This window comes from Dioscorea cayenensis, chromosome 17 (genome assembly GCF_009730915.1).
Source record: "Dioscorea cayenensis subsp. rotundata cultivar TDr96_F1 chromosome 17, TDr96_F1_v2_PseudoChromosome.rev07_lg8_w22 25.fasta, whole genome shotgun sequence".
NCBI classification, from domain to species: Eukaryota; Viridiplantae; Streptophyta; class Magnoliopsida; order Dioscoreales; family Dioscoreaceae; genus Dioscorea; species Dioscorea cayenensis.
Genome location: NC_052487.1, coordinates 18335437 through 18343759, shown reverse-complemented (window position 1 = coordinate 18343759; position 8323 = coordinate 18335437).

Sequence of the window (8323 nt, the reverse complement as noted above, 5' to 3'; positions counted from 1 at the left end):
GTATGTTCTCAATCATGATAAATGGACAGATGGAGGGATATTTCCCTGGGAAAAGAGGGACTGCGGCAGGGTGATCCAATATCACCACTTTTATTTGTTTTGTGCATGGAGTATTTAACCAAAACATTGCACAAAGTGACTGGGAATAATTTCAGATTCTATGGAAACTGAGGGGAACTTAAACTATGTCATCTATGCTTTGCGGATGACCTAATTTCTGTTTGCAAATAAGGATGTTATTTCAGTGAGATCAAAATGGCTCTACATCATTTCCAATAAGTCTTCGGATTAGTGCCCAATTTGAAGAAAAGTGTAATTTACTTGTCTGGGGTTGAACATTCTGTCAGAATACAAATTATGGAAATTTTGGGATTTCAAGAGGGCATTCTACTAGTCAAGTACTTAGGTCTTCCCTTGATTTCCACTAGACTGACAAGGATACAGTACTGCCAAGAACTAGTTTAAAAATTAACTGCTCGAATATCAACTTGGACGGTCAAATCCCTCTCCTATGCTGGCAGGGTTCAATTGATAAAATTGGTTTTGTCTAGTTTGAATGTCTTTTGGTGTTCTATCTTTATATTACCTATGGCAGTGGTTCATGAAATGGAGAAACTATGCAGGGATTATTTGTGGCATGGTACTAAGGAAATTGGAAGAGGTGGCTTAGTTGCTTGGGATGAGGTATGGCCAGCATAAAGCTATGGGAGGATTGGGAATTAAATCTTTGCATTTGTGGAATTAGGCTCTTCAAATAAAACACATTTAGGAGTTACTACAGGAAAAACAGACTTTATGTGCAGCTTGGGTGACCAAGTTTAAATTGAAAAAGCTAAGTTTTTGGGGAATTACAAAAAAAATTGATTGTGGCTGATATTGGAGGAATTTACTAAAGATGAGGAAGATTGTAAAGCCGATGTTTGAATATAAGTTGGGGAATGGGAAGAAATCCTCCTTTTGGGTATGATCCTCGGTGTAATAGAGTTGCAATTACTGATCTTTTCCTAGAGCTTAATTTCATAGAGCCATATATCTATAGAGAATTAGCTATATATGAGTTTTGGAGACAAGGAATTGAGATAGGTTTTACCAGCAAGATGGAATCCTAATATGTCTAGAATTGCAGATTTCTTGAATGTCATTTTATAGTTCATGAGAATAGATTGGATTCTATTATTTGCAGATGGGACAAAAATGGGACCTTTGCTGTTAGTGGTGCCATGGGAGCTTTAATGCAGCCTCAAGATAGAGTTAATTGGGCAAAATTGGTATGGTCGGCCAGCAATATTCCAAGACATGCTTTTTGTGTTTTGGTTGGCATTGCATAACATATTGCAAAAAAATAAATTGTTTCAATGGGGGATTTCTGATAATGATACTTGTGTGCTATGCAATGATGATAAAGAGGAGATTGGTCATCTTTTCTTTGAGTGCCCCTTCTCTAGGGGAATAAGGTGTAAAGTCTTGAGAGCTGTGAATGTGGAAAGAGGACTTTTAACTTGGACAAGAGAGGTTAGCTGGTTTACCAGGAAGGTCTATGGGAAAACATTGTTAGCAAGACACAGAAGGGCAGCTTTGGCAGCAAGTATATATGTTATTTGGAGGTTCAGATTTTTGTTATTTTTCAATAGAGGAGCGTGACTGCTGAAGAAGTATTTGGGCAGATCAGAGAGATTATGGTGTTAATGTTTTCTGGCTAGATGTCCCATATTGGTAGTTAATGAAATGTTCTGCAAATGGTTTAGTTAATGATGATTCTGACCAATGGAAACTAAAACTTGTGGTTTTTTAGTTGTTGTTGATGTAAAGTAAGTGGAGGCAGTTATAATAGTAGAGATTCGTTAATTGGTGGAAGGAGTGTGTGGTTGGCAGTGCCTGAATTTTCATTTTGTCTTTTGTGATGTTTGGGTGTGAGTGTAAGAGTGCGATGGTGGTAATGGGTTGGACCTATGTGTCATTTGAGGGTTGGTCTTGTTAGATGTATTATAGTATTGTATATATATATACATGTATATGTATGGATATACGTATATGTATACTTATGTGTTCTATATGTAGACCCAAAGGGTCACTCATGTACGTTGTTCAATGTATGAGGACTTCGATCCATTCTTCATCAATCTCTTCTAACATGGTATCAGACGCCTAGGTTCTTCCTGCGCCACGTCACGCACTGCCCCACCACCGCCACCCTTCTCTCTCTCTCTCCCCGAGCGCCCCACCAGCTCTCTCTTTCACTTGTCTGGTCTCCTCCTTTTTTTCCATTGCCAACACACGGTCCTCTCTCAATCTCCGGCCATCTACTTGGGCAATCTTCTTCTCCATCACCGCCAACAACTTTCCGTGAAAACCGTCACTTTCATTCATTCATTCAAAAACCTCCAGATTTGGTTCTCCCCTTTGAGCCATGGCGTCGCACCACGCCGCCGACCTTCACATTGTGTACGCCTCGCCTACACGCCACCAACGTTGTTCATCTTCCCTGCACTTGTCTCGCGACTTCCTCTTCCCTTTGCCGAGCTACGCTTACTTCCCCGAGATATTCTTTCAAAATTTGAATTCTCTTTTCCAAAAGAACAAGACACTTGCATTCTTCTTCCAAACACAAATATCCAAATCAGCTGGACCCACAACCACTTACACCTTTCTTCCAAACACAACGAGACAATTCAGCTGGACCCACCACAAAGACTTTGTTCGATATCGTCGCGGCCCACCCCTACCTTGAAGCATCTCTACAAACCAAAGAAGACAACATGGGCCTACAATATATATATTTATATTAAAAAAAAAATGGTGAATCCTTATGGTTTCAATCGTGCTACTCCACCTCTTCTTCCTACGCCTCCCGCTCCCCGACACATTACATCCAAGACCTCTCCTGCTTTCTTTATCTCCCTACGATCGAGCAGTTGTTGGCGATGTTCGGCAGTTCCCAAACGAATCATATTTGACTGATTTCTCCCCTATTGGTAATGCTCGTTCGCCTGAGTTGCTCCATCCGCCTGGTAGTTTCACGTCCCTCTCCGGCTTCTTGACTCGGTGCTTCTCTCACATGACCCCCGATGCCACTTATCTCGCACCATTCCCATTTACCCTCTCACGTAACTCCGTGTTCGCTACGCGATGGCACACTTCTTCCCGCTTTCTCTCGGTCATTTCTCTTCCGAGTGATTTCTCAATTCCTTCGGGTCTCTCATGTTCCTCGTTTATCCATGAATCTTATATCCATAGCCGACTTCATCGATCATGATTGTCGAGTTATCTTTGACCGCACCTCTTGTCGTGTGCGGGATCGCAGTGGGACGGTGATAGGAACTGGCCGTCGTCAAAATGGGGTTTGATCGTTGGATTCCCTTCGCCTTCCATCTTCACCGAATCCGTCATCAGCATGTATCTCTGCTCGGTCTCATCATCAAGTGGCATCATCGACTTGGTCACTTATGTCCAGTCTCGTATGTCGTCCCTTGTTCGTCATGGCGTTTTAGGAGTCTGCTCTCCTCCTTCGATGTCGTCTGCTCTTGGTCGTAAACTTGGTAAGCAACTCCAGCGTCCTTATCCCTTGAGTGTGTCGCAGACTACTGCTCCTTTCGAACTTATTCACTCTGATGTTTGGGGTCCCGCTCCCTTTGTCTCTAAAGGAGGTCATCGCTATTATGTTCTTTTTATAGATGACTACACTCGATTCACTTGGCTTTATCTTATGCCTCACCGTAGCCAATTATTGTCTATTTATCGCTCTTTTTCTCGCTATGATCCACACCCGCTTCTGCCTCTATTAAGACCTTCCGGCTCGACTGCAGCGGTGAGTACACCTCTCACGCCTTTCGTGCCTTCGACTACGAAGGCACACTCGCCTCGATTATCTTGTCCCGGGGCTCATCCTCGAAGCAGGGGTCGTGAGCGTAAGCATCGTCACATCTTAGAGGCGACACGTGCTCTTCTTCTAGGTGCATTTCTTCCCCTCATTTTTGGGCGTGAAAGGCATCGACCTGCTTTGCATTTATCTCATTAACCTACAACCCTCCTCTTACCTTAATGGTCGTAGTCCGGTGAGTGTCTTTATGGGACACCTCCCTCGTTATGATCATCTTCGTGTTTTTTGGTTGTCATCGCTTCGTTTTGCTATCACCTCGGGAGAGAACAAAGCTAGCGCTCGATCATTACTTGTGTTTTTTTCTAGGATATAGCCTAGAGCATAAAGGTTATCGTTGTTATGATCCCAGTCACCTGTCAGATTCGCGATCTCCCGTGATGTCACGTTTGATGAGTCCACACCTTTCTATGCTTCTCCTTCTTCCACTGAGTCCCCATCTCCCTCTGTTTTTTATCTTTCCTTTTTCCTAACCCTTCGATTGAGCATACTCCTCCCTATGTCTTCCTCTTCTCCATCATACAACCCTCCCTGCGAGTTTCTTTCTCACTCCTCTCTTGACCCCTCTCCTCCTTTATCTCGTTGAGTCTTCTGCTGTGTCTTCCCTCCCTATATCCGTGAGTCTCCTGTAGTATCTTCCCCTCCTCCCTTGCTTCCTCTCGCTCACCCACCTGTTCGTTTCACATACCACCGTCGGAATCCTGCAGAACCTCCATCTCAGTCGGTCATCTCTGACACCTCTCCTACTATCGATCCAGCTCCTGAGGTACACTCTCACACTTATTCTTTACGTGATCGCTCTACTTTACATCCCCCATCGTCGCTATGCTTCTACTAGCACCAGTGTTTCAGATGTCTTTGAGCCATGTACCTACCGGGAAGCAGTTCGATTACCTGAGTGGCGGGGCCGCCATGGCGAGGAGCTTGATGCTTTGACTCGGACTCATACGTGGGATCTCGTTCCTCTTCCTCCTCATGCCGCTCCCATCACAGCCGTTGGATCTACCGTGTGAAGGCTCGTTCTGACGGGTCTCTTGAGCGCTATAAAGCGCGTTTGGTTGCTCGTGGCTTTCAGCAGGAGTATGGTCGTGATTATGAGGAGACTTTTGCCCCAGTAGCTCATATGCACACTGTGCGCACTTTGGTTGCTGTTGCTGCTGTTCGTGGTTGGGTTCTTCATCAGCTTGATGTGAAGAACGCGTTTCTTCATGGGGACTTGAAGGAGGAGGTTTACATGACTCCTCCTCCCGGCCTTCGGGTGCCTTCGGGATCTGTTTGTCATCTTCGTCGCGCTCTTTATGGTCTCAAACAGGCTCCACGGGCCTGGTTTGAGCGGTTCAGTACAGTGGTTGAGGCTGCTGGTTTCACCCCGAGCATACATGACCCGGCAGTCTTCATTCACTCTTCCTCTCGTGGACAGACCATTCTTCTTCTATATGTCGATGATATGATCCTTACCGGTGATGACTCTGCTCACATTACCTTTGTGAGCGAAGTTATGTGAGACCTTCTTGATGAGTCGATTTAGGTCCGCTCGATTTACTTTTTGGGTATCGAGATTACTTCTCATCTCGATGGGTACCGTCTCTCGCGAGCGTTATACTCACGACCTACTTGCTCGCCTCCGGGTTTGAGTGATACCCGTATTGCTCGCTACACCGATGGAGTTACATTTGCGACTCGTGCCTCGATGGGATTCCCTTATCTCGATCCTTCTCGCTATCGACATCCGGTTGGCGGTTTGGTTTTACTTAGCCGCTCACCCTGATCCCGGACATTTCTCATGCGGTTCACATTCTCGATCGGTTCGTTACGGCACCCACTACATTCATTATGCTCATCTTATTCGGGTACTACGATATCTTCGTGGCACTGTATCTCGTGGTCTGTTTTACTCACGTCAGTCTACTCTTCAGTTGCAGGCCTATTCTGATGCTACTTGGGCCAGTTCTCCTGATGATCGTGTCTCTGTCACTGGTTACTGTATTTTTCTTGGCTCTTCTCTTGTTGTTTGGAAAACCAAGAAACAACCTACTATTGCCAAGTCTAGTGCTGAGGCTGAGGTTCGTGCGTTGGCTTCTCACCCGTCCCAGGAGGTACTTTGGGTCTGCGTTCGATTCTGACGGGACTTTGGTGTACCTATCACATCTCCCATTCCTATTCATCGCTGACAAAGATCTGAAGCCCTTCGATTGCTGCGGATCCGATCAAACATGAGTCGACCAAACATATTGGTGTGGATGCACACTTCACATCGATGCCATGTACGTGCCCTGAGTCGTGTCACTTCACTATCTTCCTCTGCAGGTCCAGTGGGCCGATTTCTTCACCAAGGCCCGACGCGTGATCACCATCTATTCATGTTATCCAAACTCAAGACGCATGATCCGCCTTTTGAGTTTGAGGGGGGTGTTAGATGTATTATAGTATTGTATATATATATACATGTATATGTATGGATATACGTATATGTATACTTATGTGTTCTATATGTAGACCCAAAGGGTCACTCATGTACGTTGTTCAATGTATGAGGACTTCGATCCATTCTTCATCAATCTCTTCTAACAGGTCTTTTACTGTTTTGTAAATGTTGAGCTTAACAAATATATTTGGTTTGAACTGACAAAAAAAAAATGCTCAAACTCAAACATACACATCCATTTTAAGCTCAAAAACTTGTTTAGAAATCATAATGTAAAGCATGTTATATTAACTCTATTACGAGAAAAAACCAGCATATGTTCAAAATATACGTTTTCTCAAAAAATCGGTTAATAATCCTAAACTCGGAAAACCCAAACTTTAGATATCACACATCATCCATTCACTTTGGCTTGTCAACTGAAGTTATATATAGCTAGAACTCTTTCTTTGATGATCCTTGCTGGTTTCATTGTGCCTTTGGTAAATACTATGCCATCAATTGTGTGATAATGTTAAAGAGAAACTGCTACTTTTTTTATATATATGAAAAATGGATGTAAGAGGGAGGGCAATGGCATGACATAAGAGTGTAAGGGTTAAAATCGTTCTCCTACAATACTGTTTTATACTGTTCATGCATTGTATATTTGGATTTCATTAATATTTATTAGTACTGTTTATTGAGTTTTTGTATGGATCTTTTGTAGGAGGAGTAACAGTTTCACCCTTCTAAGGTTGCATGGCAGGAGAATTTTTCTTAGAGGTCCATAAACGACTGTTATCGGTGCACCTTTGTATTTGTCTGTCTTTTAACAATCCCATAAATTGGGGGTGCTTATTGACTATTCGTCCAACTAACTAACAAATTAATGGTATAAGAAACGATACACACACACTAGAAAACCCAATTTTAAACTCAAGAGTTTATGAAGCTTTGGCTACACCCATGCATGGAAACTCTAACGCCAACTAACTCTTAAAGCTTAAAACCAATTTTGAATCATGCAGGAACCCAACTTCAACTTCGAAGTCCCACCTCACATACTCCCCTTCCACAACATCTGTATGTATATGCATATATCCATCCCAAAACTTAACTATTATTCTTCATATGCACTAACTCATGAAACATATATGCAGGTCTTCAAAAGTTTAGCTAATTATTATGCATGTCCTTTTAATGGATTCAGTACACCTTAAAAACCACTAAACTCCATTTGCAAGAAATAATTAAGATATCAAGCTACACGTGCTATCAAATCAAGCTATATAACTTATACACATAATGCCATGCATATATGCATGTATCTTACTACAACTTCACAAGCTCTTCCACACTAGCTACATAATGAATAAATACATGTATACTAATTTAGAAAGTCCATTCTCCACACTAACCACACAATAACCTGAGTTTATATTTTAACCAAGATGTTATCAACCTTACACTCATGCAACCTACTATATATGCATGCATGAATAGAGCTTAATTAAAGCCATGCTTACATGCCTTAAATTAACTAAATAAAACCAAGCCTAATCAAGAGAAGTGCCTATGTGTTGATGGAATTTACTCTAAACCCTTTGCTAGCTACAAAGATGCTATCCAGACATTGCATGGTGGCTACATTGTATGTTGCATGAAGAGAAGCTGCGATTAGATGTGTGAAACCAAAAGCTTAGCCCTGATTGGATGTCTACTTTTCAATTTGCTTTTTAGCTTTTTATGTTTTGTCTTTTCTCTCGTTAAGTTTTGGTTGCTGTGTTAGTTTAATTTAGTAAACTATTTACTCTATATATTCTTTAACTTAGTTCACGCAACGTTAATTCTTAATACAAACATTAAGCTTCAATGTCTCTTTGAGTCTCCAAGTGAGCTGAGAGTGTCCATCAGAGTGCTACTCTACACCTTCTTCTCTTCTGATCCTTAATAGTGGTATCAGAGATAGCTTCTATGTTGGGAGGCTGTTCATCTTCAAAGAAAGGCAACATGCCCTTGTTTACCATAGAAATCTATAATCT